The 18,687-nt window shown below is 37.7% G+C and overlaps 1 protein-coding gene across 3 annotated transcripts in view; it reads left to right on the top strand.

The window, feature by feature from the left end:
- The window catches only part of bcam (basal cell adhesion molecule (Lutheran blood group)), a 90,632-nt gene that overhangs the window by 35,999 nt on the left and 35,946 nt on the right, over positions 1–18,687 (top strand). The gene's annotated exons all lie outside the window — the stretch shown is intronic.

An 18,687-nucleotide genomic window follows, 5' to 3' on the forward strand; every position in this document is an offset into this window, starting at 1 on the left:
TAAACAATTATAGAAAAAACTCCAATACAAGAGGAGACTAAGGGCTGTGGGAAAAAAATGACACTTTTTTTAGAGAGTGTAGAATGTGTGTATTATATAGAAGACTAATTTCTATATAAATATGTTTCTAATATTTATATGCTGGGTACACCACAAATTTTGATACCTATAGATTTACTTTATACAAGAGGAGACTAAGGGCTGCAACAAAAAAGTTGACTGTTTGGTCCAAGAGAGTACTAAGGGCAGTAGCAGTTAAACAGAGACTGTGGAGGTTTTATGTGATTATTTGTTCATATTTATAGGACATTACACCACATTTATAAGATTGGTTGGACAATTATAGAAAACTCGTTTTATACAAGAGGAGACTAAGGGCTGTGGCTAAAAAAGTTGACACTTTTTTAGAGATAGTGTAGAATGTGTGTGTATGTTTCTAATATTTATAGGCTGGGTACACCACAAATTTTGATACCTATAGATTTACTTTATACAAGAGGAGACTAAGGGCTGCAACAAAAAAGTTGACTGTTTGGTTCAAGAGAGTACTAAGGGCAGTAGCAGTTAAACAGAGACTGTGGAGGTTTTATGTGATTATTTGTTCATATTTATAGGACATTACACCACATTTATAAGATTGGTTGGACAATTATAGAAAACTTGTTTTATACAAGAGGAGACTAAGGGCTGTGGCTAAAAAAGTTGACACTTTTTTAGAGATAGTGTAGAATGTGTGTGTATGTTTCTAATATTTATAGGCTGGGTACACCACAAATTTTGATACCTATAGATTTACTTTATACAAGAGGAGACTAAGGGCTGCAACAAAAAAGTTGACTGTTTGGTTCAAGAGAGTACTAAGGGCAGTAGCAGTTAAACAGAGACTGAGGAGGTTTTGTGTGATTATTTGGTCATATTTATAGCTCATTACACCACATTCATGAGATTGGTTGGATATTTATAGAAAACTGGTTTTATAGCAGAGGAGACTAAGGGCTGTGGCAAAAAAAATGGATACTTTTTCAGAGATGGTGTAGAATGTGTGTGTATGTCTCTAATATTTATAGGCTGGGTACACCACAAATTTGGACACCTACAGATTTACTTTATACAAGAGGAGACTAAGGGTTGAAACAAAAAAGTTGACTGTTGGGTTCAAGAGAGTACTAAGGGCAGTTGCAGTTAAAAATAGTTTTGGGAGGTTTTGTGTGAATATTTGGTCATATTTATAGCTCATTACACCACATTTACGAGATCTGTTGGACTCCCACATAAATTTTATTTTATACAACAGGAAACTAAGGGCTGAGGCTAATAATTGAGAAACCAAGGTTAATAGCAGTAAGAGACTATGGAGCTTGTGTGTTTGGGATGTTTATAGCTATGTACCTTATACATTTAGATAGATGGATAAGATATTAAGAGATTTTGGACACCTATTGTAGACTCATACAAAACGACACTATGGGCTGCATCAAAATGTTTTTTAAGAGACTGTGTAGAATGTGTTTGTGATATGTATAGTACCACACATTGATAAAATTTGTTGGATACTGATAGAAGTTTATATAAAATGAGATTAAGGGCTGCATCAAAAAAATGTTAAGACTTTTTAAGAGACAGTGGAGAATGTGTAACATGCATAGCTTACTCTGTTGAAGAGGAGAATAAGGGTTTCAGTAAAAAGTTGACCCTCAGGTCTGAGAGGATACTTAGGTCTAGGAAAAATAAAATAGAGGGTGTCATTTTTGTGATATTTAGAGCTCATTACACCAGAATTATAAGATTTGTTGGACACCAATAGAAGTCTCCTTTTACTCAAGAAGAGACTAAGGGTCTACACCAACTAAATGAAAAAATCCTGCAAAATACTGCATATTTATTTGGGATTTTTCTAAATAAATTTCAGTCATGCACATGTGGACTTTTATTTACATGAATGTTTCTGGTAAATGTTGTTTTTTTATATCCTTTATGAGATAAACGGCCTCTCCATCAAGGTCGCAAATGTGAAATGCGTGTATGTTTATTTTGTCTCTTCTTGCCTAGTATACACTTGTAAGATTTATTGTCCATATATGGGGGGCATTTTCTTTGAGGAAAGGGCTATAGCAGCCAAAAGGATACTATGGAGCTTTAAAACAAACAAGGAGGTTTAAAACAAGGTTTTAGTGTATAACCGAGCGGAACGTATTCACGAATCAACCGGGAAAAAGAACGCTTTAAGGAATTGTTATATCTGGCTGAGATCATTTGGGATAAACACGGGGGAAATTTAGGGGATTGAGCCCTAATGCATCATGGGAGTCGGCTTTCTGTATTTGTGACCATATCTGACTGGGGCCAGAGATACTCAGGGTACTGATGTGTGACTTTGTGCCCCCCCCCCTCCACTGGAGTTCATCCAAGCGTTGAAAATTAATCCGGCGTAATAAGCAAAAAAGGCCCGAAAGTCAGCCAAGGGGCTCGCGGAGGAGGCGGGGCTTAAAAAAATGAGACACAAAGACGAAGGGCTTAGGTGATGTTTTGGGACGACGGTGTCGATAAAATCGGAACATCCAGTCACATGATAACAAAGTCAGAATGGAACTTTAAAGGGACAGTGTGTATTTTTTGAATCTCCTAGTGGTAAGAAACAACTTTCTTTCCTCTATTCTGTTTTTTTTTCTCTTTTTTCTCATATTTTTTATTCTCCCTTTTCTGTTTTTCTCATTTGTTGTAGGTTTTTGTTTTTGAAGTAAATGTTTTTCTTTTTTTTCTTTTTCCCCTTTTCTTTTTCCTTTTTTCATGAACTTGTTTTGTTTACTTTTGTCTTGCTTTTTTCTTCTGCCCTTTTTCCTCATTTTTCTTTTCCTGTTTTTTCCCCTTTATTTTTACATTATTTTTTTTTCTTCTCTCCTCATGATTTGCTTTTCTTCTGTTCAGTTTTTGTTTATTTTTGTCTTTTTCCATTTTCTTTTTTATCTTTCTCCCCATCAATTTTCTTCAACTTGTTTTTGCCTACATTTGTCTCGATTGCTTTCTTTCTTTACTCCTCCCTTTTCCTTTTTTTCTCCTCTTTCTTGTCCCATTTTTTTCTCATTTTTATTTTCTTTTTGTTTTTTTCTAATTTTTCTTTTTCCTTTTTTTTCTAATTTTTCTTTTTCCTTTTTTTGCCTACCTTTTTTTTATTGTTGTCCGTCTTAATTTTTTTATTTTTTTATTTTTCCTTTCCCTCTTCTTTCCTTTTTTCTTTTTCTTGTTTTCGTTATTTTTCTCTTCTATTTTCTTTCCTTCTTTTTTCTTTTCATATCCTCATTTTTATTTGTTTGTCTTTTTATTTTCTTTCTTTTTTCTCTAACTTTTCTTAAACTGTTTTCCCATTTTTCTTCTTCTTTTTTTATTTTCCGTCTATCTCTTGTTTTCATTTTTCTCTTTTGTCTTTACATTTTTCTTTTCTTACTTTCTCTTCTTTATTTCTTTGCAGAAAACAAAAAGTTGTGGTTTGGTCACTTTGAGTCTTGATAGTTTTTCTTCCTCCTTTAACGCTCATTTTCCATTGAACCACACTATACAGCGACATCTAGTGGTCAAATTGTATCCATTGTCAGTTTACACACTTTCAACTATTTCAAACATTATGAAAAACAGCGTCCAGTGGTTGAATGTCCCTTTTTGTCTAGCTGCACCTGAATGCACCACATAATTTTATGTGCCGAGTTTTTCGTTTTTGTGTCAAAAAAATTATATATATAAAATCAAGCGAGAATTCGGAGGTGGGTATAAGGTCACTAAGAGGTGGGGCTTTTTTTTTCACACTTCAGTGGGACTTCCCGGCATTTATTTTGCCACCCGCCGAGCTTTGACTTTGTGGTGGGGGGAAATGGGTCACATGAGGGGTCTTAATCCAGGCAGTGTGGGGGGGCGGGGTCACCGTACCCCATGTTTTGCCCCGTCACTCTTTCTCACCTTTTTGTAGTCACTGTAGGCCTTAGTCTCTATTTCCCGCTATCGGTGCGACACACTCGGACATAGGGGGTCGGATGTGGGGCAAGGGGCAGGAGGTTACACTCTGTTGAGCATCAGAAGGAAAAAAGGATTAATAAAACGTGGCCGCCTCTTATCTTTTTACGGCATGGGTTGTCGTGACCCGTCGTGCCGATAGCCCCGCCGCATGACTCCGCCTCTCGACCACGCCTCTCAACCCCGCCCCTCAACTTCGCCCTTCCTTTGTGAATTTGATGAAAAAAAAGTCTGATTTTCAGATTGCTGCACTGTATTTTGAACTATTTATCAGGTTAAAATATAGAACACAAAAAATCAACACTGGTACCGTATCGCCGATACAGATATTTCTCAAGTTCAATGTTTATTATAGATAGATGGATACTTTATTCATCCCCTGGAGAAATTCACACTTCCAGCAGTATCATTTTGTTGTTTATTAACAGATTAACAGGATGGCCTCGGGGTGCTGTGTTGTAGTTTAGCCACAGCGGAGTGGATGACGTCACACGCTAGTCCAAAAGTTCGATGTCCCTGCAGCAGATGGAAATCTTTGTGCCCAGGGTTACACCACCTCGTGTTCGCGTAGATAGCGAGTCCACCTCTTCTCCGCTTCCCGCAGGCTTTTGTGTCTCTGTCCCTAACGGCGCTGAAGCCGGGTAGCTCCGGATAGCTCCGGGTAGCTCCACGTTAGTGTCCGGGATGCCACGTTTCCGTAAAACATAGCAGACTGCACTCCCTGTACGCTTCGATGTTTTTCACCAGCACAGCCAGTTCGTCAGTCTTATTTGGTAGAGCAGGGGTGTCAAACTCATTTTAACTCGGGGGGCACACGATAGAACAAACATTCTGTCGGGGGCCAGACCAGTAGATCAAAGGGAAAGAAAAAGAGAGATAAAGACATAAGAGAAAGAGGGAGGGAAAAGGAGAGAGGGCGGGACAAAGAAAGAGAGAGAGGGACAGAGCATGAGAAACAAAAGAGATAAAAAGAGAAGTCGTGAGAGAGGGGGAAAGAAAGGGAGTGGAAGAAAGAAATCCAAAGAGAAATAGAAAGACAGGAGAGAAAAGAGAAAAGAAAGCACGAACGGTAGGAAAAGAGAAACATAAAAGGGAAAAAAGGAAGTTAGAGCCAAAGAAGTTAAAAATACCCAGAGAAAGAAAGAGACAAAGAGCAACAAAGGAAGAGAAAAAGAGACACAGAGAGTGAAAAAGACCGAGACAGAGAGTGGGAGAAAAGGGGTGGAAAAGAGAGAGAGAAATAAATACAAGTACAGTGTCTTTGTGAAAGGCACCTGGCTTTGGCAACATCAAGTTGACATATTTCAACCTGCAGCTTGTTTTTCTCTTGCGCTTCTCTGGGTGTTGTCTCGCGGGCCGGATTCAATCCCTTAGCGGCCCTGATCTGGCCCGCGGGCTGCCTCTTTTGACACCTGTGTGGTATATACCGAAGACTTATAACGCCGCTAACCGTTTAGCTAGCTCCGGCTCTGCATCCACGATAGGCCTCCTCATCATGCCGGCACAAGAATTCTTCAGAGCAAGGAGTTTATTCCTCGAAAATACGCATTTTAGTGCGTTAAAACCCATAACGATAGGATAGAAAGTAATCCAAAGTGTAGTTGTCAAACGGGACAAAAAACACCGAAGATAGAAGCAGACACTTAAATCTTAAAACAATAAATCACAAAAAGTGCGAGAAAACACGGAGTTGCTGGAAAGGCTGCTGCTTGCGGCAGCGCCGCTTTGATGTGTGATATTTTATTCGATATTATATCACTGGTATTGATATTTTTAGGTTCAACGACTATTGTATAGCTGATACTGATACTTTCTAGATTCATTGACTATTCTAGTATTTATTAGGCTAGGTAAGAAAACAGTGAGTCATAAATTGATTTTCTTTACATAAGATTTGTCGTGACCGCTTGTGCCAATGACTCCGCCCATCGACGCCACCCCTCGACACCACCCTTCGACCCCACCCCAGGACCCCGCAATTTCATTCAGAATTTGACGAAAAAAAAGACTTTCAGATTCTGAGTATGCTGCCACATATTTCAGATTTTCTTTGAAATAAAAAAAAATTAAAACAGACATTGTTTACTAAAAGAAAGTGTGCTCTCCAAAAACTCTAAAAGTTGAGCCTTTCTTCTGAATTTCAAAAAGCATTCGCATCTTCTGCTCCAAAAACTAGCATTGTCTTTTTAAAAAAAAAATAAAAATAAAACTAGCATCGTTTTTTTCTATTCCCAAAAATAATGTCTTCTTCCATTGTCTTCTCGATTCTAGATAAAGTACTGTCTTCTTCTGCTCCAAAAACTAGGATAGGGTAGGATAGATTTATTTTGTGCTGATGACTCCGCCCCCTTTTTTTGAATTTGACCCCACAAAAAAGTTCCAATTTTGAGAATGCTGCGCCGTATTTCAGATCGTTTGCATATTTTCAGAATGTTGCGTCGTATTTCAAATAGTTTGCATGGTTGAAAATATCGTTTTTTTTTATATTTTTACCGTATCGACGATAGCCATACTTTTTAGGTTCAACGGATATTTTATCGTTGATACTGATACTTTTTAAGTTCATCCACTACCATAGTATTTATTTAGCTAAAACAACAATCAGTCATGAATTGATTTTTCTTTACGTAAGGGTTGTCGTGGACCCCTAACCCAATGACTCCGCCCCATACTCCGCCCATCAACCACGCCCCTTTGCTTCTGATCATTTATGAGTTTAATAAAAAAAGTCTTTAATTTCATATTTTCAGAATGCTGTGCTGTATTTTGAATCGTTTGTACAATCAAAATATCGTATAGGGCAGAAAAAAATGGATACTTTTTAGGTTTATCGACTATTATAGTATTAATTAGGCTAGGTTAAAGAATAATCTATAAATCTGTCATATATTGATTTTACTTTTCATTAGGATTGTATCAATGTAGCGCAACAAAAAGTTGAAATACATTAAATCCTTTTTCTTCTTTGCCATCTTCTACTCGTAATTCCCGTCATGACGTTAGAAATTCCCGAGTGCTGACATAAAATAAGATATCAAGCGCCTTTGTTATTTACCTTTTGTGTGTTTGCCCATCACAATGTGGGCCCGCTGCAGGCAGGAATTGAAAAAAAAATAAACATTTTGACTGCAGGAATGTTGATTAACTTGATTTAGCACGCTAGCTTGACACACATGTACATACAAACAGTAAAAAATATATAAAAAGAAAACTTTGACATCAGGAAAAGTTGAGGAACTTGATTTAGCATGCTAGCTTGACACACACATAAATGTAAAACATTGAATATTATTAAAAACTAACAGAAAATGTTGGCAGACTTATTTAAGCATGTTCGTATGACACACATGTACCCATGAAATATTTTTTTAAAAATTATAACATGTTTATATATAATATATAACACTTCAACCTTCCTTTTAGTCATAATCCTTCCGAGCTCCTCTTTCTTGCACTCAGTCGCTTTACTTTCACATCCTCTCACATTTAGTGACCCTATAACTAGGGTTCGCGAGACCTTTTGTTCTCCCGCCCCCCTTTCTTTGCCTTGCTGTCTTTTAGGGAGTTGATTTTATTTTATTTTTTGTAATTATATTTGATTTTATAAGTTGAATACTAAAAAAAACCTTGAGAATGGGAAATGTTGAGGAACTTGATTTAGCATGCTGCCGTGACATACTTATATACAGTATTTAAATGATTAACCCCTTAACGTTCCTGTAAAATGTGCCTAAAATCCGAAATCCAAGACGTGCCCAAAGTAAAGTGAATGCTGTCCTGGAAGATGGGTTACCAGTTATGAGGCCCCTTCTCAAGGTTACTTATTTTCCTGGTGCTGAGATTTTGAGTTTTTCCTTGCCCGCATGTTGATTTCAGTTCAGGGAATGGTGTAATTGTAACCTGTGCAGCACTTTGAAACATCTTTCTTTTACAAGTCTGTTCATTTTATAAGGGAAGTTTTGGAGTGAAACCAACAAATTACAAGAAGGGGCATCCAACAAAGCAGAAATGCTTTTATGTGGATTTTTTTTTAGATCTGTCGGCATTATCGTGTGTTTTGGAGGAAATATACTACACGGTTGGAATCTCTGGATTGTCCTGGATGAAACAAAGCCATTTCGTTCAACTCCTTTGATGACGCCCAGGGGTCATAATTGGCCCTATAGTTTTCATGTATCTTGTTTTAGACTGATCATGATGTTTCTCTGATGAGTTTATTGATATGTGGCATTAAGTATTTCGGTGACTGTAGACATCGTACGGACACATTTCCCGCGGCCCGTTACCATACACATTAAAATTTCCGCGCCGGAAACTGAAAAAGTAGACTGGCAATTTTCCCCAGTGTCTTCAATTTCATGCCCACGCTTCTAGTCTTTTTATGTTAACAAAACAGATCTGCTCGTCTGGGAAAAATGATGAACAACTAAGCTAATAGTTGGATTTTGAAAGGCTAATCTGTCATTATTCTTTAAAAAGCTGACTGTTAGCTTAGCCGGTTAGCCTTTGATGAGCTAATTTGTCTTTAGCTTTTCAGATACTAACCGTCAGCTAAGCCAGATAGCTTTTGAAAGGCTAATTGTCGTTGCTTTTTTCGAAAGCCAACTATTAGCTCAGGATGCTATCAAGACAAACTTCATTTAATTGAAGTCATTTTTCAGGAGATAATTGATCTTCAGTAACAAAAAAACGTGAAAAATAACCTCGTATATTATGTCTCACTTAATAATAGAAGCTAACGTGGCTAATAAAGTGAAGTTTAAAAAATTAGAGAAAGAAAATTGTGAAAAAGAAAATGTGTTGTTCCATAGCAGATCGTCTAGCTCATTGTATGTATATATAAATATATATATATATATATATATATATATATATATATATATATATATATTATTAGCGTAAAATGACTTTGAGGCCGGATTGATTGAAGGGGAAGCGTGGTAGAGCAACGCAGCCTTTTAGCAAGATTAGCTGCCGCCGTCACCTCTTGCACTTTTATTTATAGTTCGTCCCGTCTCTTTTGACAGAATACAGATTGTTTTTGTTTGCTTTGGGAAACGATGCGTTTACTGAAGCCTAGCACTTAAGTTCTACTAGGACGTATATCTGTCGATAAGGGTAAATTGAAATTCTTAAAAATGTACAACAATAAGAATGATCATGGATATTTTGTGCTTAGCATGAGTAGCATGTGGTATATAAAAATCACAATATACCTTTATGAGGGTGTGTTATGTTAGGCAAATTGTAAAATAGCATTGTCTTTTTCTATTTGAAACAAATTGTGTCTTCTTTGGCTCCAATAAATACCATAATCTTTTTTATACTCCAAAAACTAGCATAGTCCTCTTCTATTCCCAAAATATTGTTTTTTTTTGTTCCATTCCAAACCTAGCGTTGCCTTTTTTTTCCACTACAAGAACTAGCAATGATCTTTGTTTCGATATCAAAAACTAACCTTGACTTGTTCAATTAAAAAAATATATATTTTCTTCCACTTCAAATACGAGCATTGTTTTTTTCATAAGCCCAAATGAGAAAACCATATTCTTTTTTATAAAAAAACAAATTAGTACCAAAAGGTACAGACGCTCCCCTACTTACGACCATTCGACTAAGGAAACACGGTAGATACGAACATTTTTTTGGGATGTCGAAAAATATCCGGACATTGTTGTAAATTAGATTTTGTATTGAGTGCAATTTTTTCTGAGTACAGGACATTTCTGTCGTTCTTCTTTCCGCCACTACCGGTGTGTGGCGCTGTGAGAACTCACCCAGCATCCACCCCGAAGAAGAAATCCGATTCCTCTTCCTAATTCGTGTGTAAATATTCTATACTGTATCTCCAGCGCGCTAAGAACTTTGGCATTTTTAATTGTTTAGTATCTCGTGCATCAATTCAATATGGTTGGTGTAAAGCCTAAAGACAAGGCGAGCCGTTTCTTTTGAAATGAAAGTGGAATAAGAAAGCTCGATGCGGTTGAGAAAATGGTTGAAACGCTTTTTTTCCGCCCACTTTCACCCAATTTCTAGGAAGTAGCCTAACTCTTGAAGCCCATCTTCCAAAAGTAAGTTAAACTTCACTTTATTTATCTTTATAGAGCATATAATTTTATGAATTTATTTTTTAGTAAAAAACAATACAGGTTACTTGCACAAGCCTTAAACATACTTATATAAACCTTAAACATACAAAACATGGCACTGAAGCAATTTACGAACATATTCAACTTACAAACGATTCTTCGTAAGTGGGGCAGTGTCTGTAGTCTGTGTTCTTTTGCTCAAAAAAACTAGCATTTTTCGGAACCAAAAACTAGCATTATCCTTCTTCCATTCCAAAAAACTAGTCTTCTTTCACTCCAAAAACTAGCATTATGTTCTTATTAAATTTTTGCCAACCCCTGCATTTGTTAAGTTGCGCTAACTGCTAGCGGTTAGCAGCACCAACAATTTTACCAAATGTAAAATTAGAAAATCTGTACTACTACAATTTCTTTGTCCTCTCGTCTGTTTTCGTGTCCTCGTTTTACCTTTTGTCGTACAAAAAAACACTTGTTGACCTTAGCGCCCTAAAATGTCCCCTCTTGAACAAGCTGGACTTTTATTGGCCGTGTCGTTGCCGGGACGACGGATGGAATCTCGTCAGGGACAAAAGAGTCCAGGAGAGTTTGAAATGACCTCGCTGCTGGTCGCACTCCAAAATGGGATTCATCTGAATTGCTAGGCTAACGACACCCGCTACGTCGTTGGCGTGATGCGTTTGTAGCGCCTCGAGAAAACGGGACATTTCAATTTCATGCTTTTGCTGCCTTGCGATTTGTCAAATGCGTAATAATGTGGATGTGGCCTCACATCTCAATATCTAAATAAGCCGCAATGACACTGTGTACATTTTGAAGTGCTCATAAATATCATGCAGTGTTGGAGAGTCATAAGGTAAAAATACTTACCGAAGCGCTCGTCTTGGAATCAAGAGGTCGCAGGTTTGATTCCCGGCTCCTCTGAGTTATATGTCGAACTGTCCTTGGGCAAGACACTGAATCCCTAATGCCCCCGTTAAGCATGGCTGACTCCCTATTGTGGTGGGTGTGAAGCACATTGTAAAGCACTTTGGGAGGTCTTCATTGACTTGAAAAGCGCTAAATAAATGCAGAACATTTACATTTACTACATTTGGTACATTTTAAATGAAGTAATAAGAACAAGTATTATTGAATCTACCAAGTGTTTTTAATTTTTACTTGCAGATATATTTTAAATAGAGTACTACTAACAAGTATGATCTAAGTGATCGAGTATTTTTACTTTTAGGTACATTTTAAATGGAGTACTTCTAACAAGTCTTATTTAATACACCAAGTATTTTTCCATTTTATTTGTATTTTAAATGGAGTACTACTAACAAGAATTATTGAACCTACCTAGTACTTTTTCTTTTTACCTTTTATATATTTTAAATGGAGTACTACTAACAAACATTATGGAACCTACCAAGTACTTTTTCTTTTTACCTTTTATATATTTTAAATGGAGTACTACTGAAAAGTATGATCGATACTTCTAACAAGTATCATTTAAAAGTACTGTATTTTGAGTCTATAGTTGGAGGTATAGTTTAAATTTTTACCATCAGTATTACTGGATCTATCAGGTATTTCTAGTTTTGGGTACATTTTAAATAGAGTATTACTAGAAAGTGTTAATTTATCCATCAATTATTTTTACTATTTGGTGCAATTTGAATGGGGTTCTAAAATATATGATTGTGCTGTTACTTTTTTGTACATTTTAAATAGAGTACTGCTTAGTATGATTGATATTATCAATTATGATTACTTCATTATGCATTTTTGAATCCACCTAGTAGTTTTACTTTTAATGGTACATTTTAAATGGACTGTATATATGTTTTACTTTTTACTTAAAGGTATATTTTAAACAAAGTATTGCTAACAGGTAATATTAAATCTATCCCGTATATTTACTTTTAGGTACAATTTTGATGGAGTACTAATAACAAGTATTTTTGAATCTATGAAGTATAACTAACATGCATTATCAAATCTATCAAGTATGTGTAGGTACACCTTAAATGGAGTACTTTTATTCTTTTTTCCTGATAATACGTTGTACTCTAATGTGAGTACTTCATGCATTTGTCCCCCCCAATTTTTTGGGAGAAACCAGACAATAAATATGACCTATTTTCAGATGTGAGCAATCAAATGCAACATGTTAAATTGATTGCGCAATCAAAGCTTTCCGATATGTTTTATTTACGAGCGAGCGAGTGGATGGGGGACGTCTTTCTGAGCTCGTCCTTAGTCGTGTCCTCTGTGTCTCTTTCCTCTCCGGCGCTACTGCCGAATCTTAATGAAGACTCGTTTTAAAATATGGAAAACTGCAAGCTCAGAGAGACTGTCGAGGCTCTGCAAGAAGACGTGACCGAAAAAATAGTTCCCATGTTATAGCGCTGTCTAAGGCTCATTTTGAACCTTGCATGGTTTTGGTGCCCTGGGTGAGAACTTGGTGCCTAAAATGAGGATTTTTGGTGCCTCAGGTGAGAATTGAGGTCCTTTGTGTGAGGCTATTTCTTCATGCCCTGAGTAAAACGTTTGGTGTCTTCTGTGGAGGTATTGCTGCCTCAAGTGAGGTTTTTGGTGCCCCCAGGTGAGGACGATAGTACCACATGAGAAAATCATGGAACCCTAGATGAGTTTTTTTGTGCCCCGGTTAATAATTTAGTGCTCAGGTGAGTATTTTGTGCCTCAAATTCGGATGTTGTTGCTCTATGTGAGGATTTGGTTCCCCATGTTCTGATCACAGACCCTTAGGTGAGGATTTTGTGCCCATGTGAGCATTTTTGCCGTAAGTTAGGATTTTGTGACACAGATAAGGATTGTGTGTAAGAGAGAGAGAAAGAGAGAGAGACCCCTCGGTTTTCTCGGTTAATGGGGACCAGAACCACCCGCAAAAAGTGAAAATCCGCACCGAGCGTCACACTTTCACTAAAGCCCCCAAAGGTTAAACTTGCCTCGAGGCTACGTTATTACCGACTGATGGTATATGACTGTAACAAAACTACAATATATGGACAAATAAATACACAAAACACAGAATTGCAGTTGGATTAATCGTCTTTATTGTCAGTATACAAAAGTGCAACAAAATAGGAGGGCTTCTCCTTTCAGTGCAAGAAAGCAATTTAGAGAGCGGGTGCCTAGCTGCATGTTAGCAGTAGTGCTCCTCGGATTGGGCCAAATCTCTGTGATGATCAAAATACAACCGCCCTGAACGTAGCGGTTTTCCACAATTTGTAGCTTTATGTCATTCGTTCTGTGAGTAATAGAGCTGGCGTTGGTGACTAGCCACATTCGGCAGTGGTGGCTTCAGAAAGTTGTTAGCCTAGCCGTGTAGCAGTAGGCCAGTTTGACGCACACTCAGTCGATTCCCTGACGCGATAACAATCCACTAAGCACCCGTTGGTGATCACAGCATTCTTTTCATACTTCTTCCTTTCCTCTGAGTGTGATTTGATAGATGAATTCCTTTTCAATGTAATGAGCCGCAAAAAAATCTGATTTTTAGCTGAACACCACATTTTTTTTTTTTTTTTGTGGGGTGGGCATTTGAACATATTGATTTGTGCACCCGCCCGCTATTTAACTGACAGCCTACACCAGCCTATCACAATCATACTCACAGACAGCCACACCCACCTAATACACACCGCAAAGTATTTCTGTGTGCTCTCGATAGACCACAATAAACGAGACGTTTATATCCATGACAATGAATACAATTCAATTAAAAATCTGCAAAGGAGTGAACTAGCGATAACCAAGCAAATGGTCTCTGTGTATATATATATATATATATATATATATATATATATATATATATATATATATATATATATATATTGTTTTTATAGTCCCCCCATGTGTGGATCATGGTACCCCAGATTACATTTTGGTGCCCCGGGTGAGCATTTGCTGCTTCAAGTTAGGATTCTCGTCCGCCATGTGAGGGTTCATAGTCCTTCCTGCATGTGATATTTTGGTGCCCTGGGTGATGATGTCGGTGGCCTGATTGAGGATTTTGGTACCCCAGGTGAGGTTTGTGTGCCTGGTGTGAGGTTATTGGTTCTCCAGGTGAGGATGTGGTGCCCTGTGTGAAGGTTATTGTTGCCTAGGTTGAAAATTGGTGCTCGGAGTGAGGATTATGAACCCCCCTTGGTGAGGCTTTTGCTGCATACGGTGAGGATTTGGTGACTGGAGTGAGGATTTTGGTGCTTTAGTTAAAGGTGTTGGTGCTTCATTTGAGGAATTGTATCCTGGGGAGATGGTATTGGTCCTCTGGCTGAGTTTATTGGTACCCCGGTTGAGACTATGGATGCCCTTGGTCAGGATTCTGGTGCCCTGGGTGTAACTATTGACGCCCTGAGTGAAGAGGAGGCTCCCATTTGACAAACAAAAATCAAAAGCAGGAACTTCCGAAAATAGAGTGCAGGGTTCTCCTAGCAAAGCAGCGTGTCGGAAAGTGCGTCAACATGACTTTTGTGACCTTCTGCTGGAGGTGACTCATGTCTTGCGCAATTCGTTTTGTTTTGCCAACAGAACGCAAACTCGCAAAAGTCCACTTAGCCACTGAGGCTGTTTTGGACCACACACTCCTACTGGTGCAGGCCACACCAGCTTCTTTCAATCATACAGTCGCCCACTAGTAAGTTTTGGGTTAGCAAGAAGACAAATTTGCGCCTTCTTTTCTCGCACATTTCTTTGGAGCGAGGACCCGCTTGGCTTCTTCTCCTAATGAGGGGGAACGAGTTCATGTGCTCGTACGAGGACTTGTAGCTAAGTGCATCAAAGAACAGAGTAAGACCATTGAAGACGGTGCTACATTAACATTTCAGGAGACGCGGGACTGAGACCGCTTGGGTGGGTCGTCTCCACTCTGATGCCGGGCTTTGACTCTTTGACAGCGTCTTTCTCTCTCACCCAACTCCATTGTAGCTTTCTACCAATTTTCAGTAACTCCTAAGAATACCTCAATAATAGATCAAATGTACAAGTGTGTGCTTGCTCGTTTTCCAGACCTTCCTGGGACCATTTCAGGATTCATACTATCATAGTTGGGACTAATAGTCCTTATAAGGACATTTTCATAGTCTTTTACATCCTTTTCAGGGTTAAAACCTGATATCAGAGTTAAAGTTCGAATTAGACTTGTGGCTTCTCGTATTTCAGTTGTAGTTAGGACCATTTTCAGCTTTTTCACCATCATCGTGGGGACCAATAGTTGCTACCACACTTTAATTTTTGGGTTAAAACGTTTTAAAGTTGGGGTTTGAGTAAGCCTTCGCTTAGGTTTAGGCAATCAGTTTCGATGGTTAAATTTATTGATCTTACGTCAGATGTAGTTAAGACCATTTTCAGAATTTTTACAATAAGTGTGGGGACTAATAGTTGTTATTAAGACATTATTAAAAACCTCGTTTTTGGGATTAAACCTTGTTCAAGAGTTGTTGAGTTTTGATTAAGACTTGTGTGTACTCATACTTCAGACCTTCTTGGGACAATTTTCAGGATTTTTACCATCAATACATTAGAATTTGTTAGGACATTTTGATGTTCCTAGATATAATTTTTAATCTCAAAATCCTGGTTTTAGAGTTAAAGTTTGCCGTGTGTGTGTACTCGTCTTTCAGCTGTAGTCACGACCATTTTTTGCATCTTTACCATTATTGTGGGCACCAATTTCCCTCATTAGGATATTCCAATGGTCCTGATGTGGCTGATTTAAGAGTTAAGGTTTGAGTTGGATTTTTGTTTGGGTTGGATTTACACAATCAGTTTCGATAGTTAAGGTGTGTGGGCTCAATTTTGTGACGTTCTAAGGATCATTGTTGGGACCAATAGTCCTCTTTGAGATATTTTTTGGTCTTAATGCAGCTAGACCCCCTTTTTAAGGTTAAAACCTTGTTGAGTTAGGCCGGTGTATACTAATATGTCAGACATAATACCACCAATCAGCAGTTGTACAATCATGGGGACAAATAATTCTTGTTAGGAAATTATTAACGTCTTAAGACCTTGTTCTAGGGTTTGAACCTGGTTTTTAGAATTCAAAGTTTGTGTTTCACTCATATTTCAGAAATTCTTAGGACCATTTTCAGGGTTTACCATCATTGTGGGGGCTATTAGTCCTATAGGTAAATATTGATGGTTGTAATGAAGCAAGCTCATTTCTTTTGGGTTACAACCTGCTTTAAAAGTCATCATGATGATAAAATATATTAAGTAGTACAGAAAAACAATTTATTTGAGTACTCGTATTTCAGACCTTTTTATGACCATTTTTATCATCCTTGTGGTAACCTTTAGTCCTTATAAGACCACCCAAAAAAAAAACCCATTTTTAGGGTTAGATTTTAGGTTTGAGGTGGCCTTTGGTTTAAGCAATCGGTTCCAATGGTTAAAGTTAGTGTAACTGGCTGGATAAGATATTAATTCATTTTTTAACTAGAAGAGAAGAACAGAACTGTGAGGTCCACCCATTTCGTCTGTCCCTTTCCCCCATAACTCTCCCCCCCACCCCCCCCTCCCCTCCGTCAGTCCAGCCACACTCACTTTCCCTTTGAGTAAATCGGATTACCTCGTCCTGCGTCAGCTAACAAGACCCCCGTGTTCCAAGACCACCCCCTCTGTTTTAACCCTAAGCTTTATGACCACACCCACTTGGCACTATTCCCCTTCCCTACTCCTGGCTGGAGGGCACAACCTGGACAGAGCCCTCCCTAATGATGTCCTAATTGGCTGGTTCTATCTGTCCAGCTGCCTGATGGGTAAAGCGGATTGATCAGAACCAAGATTGCAAATGTATGTGTCCCCACCACCATTGAAAACAATTACCATATTTTGTCTAAAAACAGAAATTCGAAAGTGCACCTAATAATATGGCCCACCTTATATAGCAGAAAATATGGCGGATAAAATTGGAAATCCATACTGCACAATTATAATGAAATGATACTGCATTTGGTAACTGTTCTGCATTTGAGAAATATATAGAGTGGTCTTGAAGTGCAGTCTTGTGGTTAACATGTAAATTGTTTGTTACTAAAAGGAAACAAAAAGAAGCGCAGAAACGCTCATCGCAAATTTTTTGTTGTTGCTTTTAGGTACGTTGTTTTTAGTTTTATGACAATTTTATAAGGGTAAAAGTTGAAGCCATTGTCGGGATGAACAGCAATTTTTGAGACGTTTTTCGCTAGCTGTCTAGCTGACAAAAAAGGGGATACTTCCGAGTGAGCACAGCACAGTAACCTTTTAGGAATTAATGAATTTGTTTTAGAGGTGAAACCAGATGTCATAATGTTAATTTGCATTCTATGAAATAATTTATTTTCATTTAAAAAAATATATGCAACCCTAGCTCTTGCTGAAGTTTTAATTCCATGTGCCTTATAGTCCAGTGGGCCTTGGATATTAAAAATATATCACAAAAGAAAATTTTTCTATGGTGCGTATCGTGAACCGATGCACAGTATAGGGCAAAATATACATTACTAGGGTTGGACACACTTTTTCACTTAAAATTGGGTCGTAAACATCTTATAAAACCAAAAAAAGAGAAAAACAGATATGTTTTTTTTCCTTGTCAGGCTAAACAGACCAGACGCTAATGAAATGCTAACATGTTAGCATGATATGGATTTTGTTTTACACGCTTGCTTATTTCACTTATTAAACAGGCTTTCCTCTATTAACTGACTCCCCCTACCAGACGTTGTCCTACTCCATTCCCGCTCTCTCGCAAAACATCAATTATTCACGAGTGGATTTTGTAGCCGAGCAATCGCCAACACGGCTCCATTTATTATTCATGCAGGGACTCCTGTTTTTTTGCAACATTTATATATATATATATATATATATATATATATATATATATATATATATATATATATATATATATAGGTATATGTGTGTGTGTGTGTGTGTGTGTGTATATAATTTTATAAACTGTATATCAATATATACAGCACAACCCAAAAGTACAACATGAATCTGTTCTGAGATGGGCATCACAAAAATAGCATTCTAAAAAACTATGCATGTAAAGGAAAAATGAAATTGTATTTACCTTTGGTGCTGGTTAAGTGTAGTAGCAGGTGGATGCAGCAAGAAGTAGAGACCGTGGATAACCTTTTAAACTGATTTTTAAACACTTATGAGGATTGTCATGCCCTTGGAAGATTCCTTTGCTTTAATTCTTTTTAGTAATAGCCCTGACTTTGCGAGGGTAACCAATATTGAGCTTTGTTTCCGTGGTTATCATGTTTTTGCTTCTTTCTTTCCTTTCTTTAGCATCGTTGCAATACTTGGCATCCATAGCTAATAAATACAATACAAAAAATAGAATATTGTATTGCCAACCCTCAAAGTATTTGCGAAGCATAGGAGATTGTATCCGAACGATAAAAGGGGTGGGGGGTGGGTGGTGGGTTGGGGTTCGCCAATAGCATATCTGCATTTTTATGGTGCCCTGGCGCAAACCAATAGCAGACCAGATATGATTTTGACCAATAAGAGACAGTGATCTTGGAGACTAGTCAGATGCATGAACAACGCCAAGTTTTTGGGCTCATTAAATAATTTGTTGCCGACATCATAA

The sequence above is a fragment of the Urocampus carinirostris genome, chromosome 2, assembly GCF_059441175.1.
Source record: "Urocampus carinirostris isolate Australia breed hairy pipefish chromosome 2, RoL_Ucar_1.0, whole genome shotgun sequence".
Lineage (NCBI taxonomy): Eukaryota > Metazoa > Chordata > Actinopteri > Syngnathiformes > Syngnathidae > Urocampus > Urocampus carinirostris.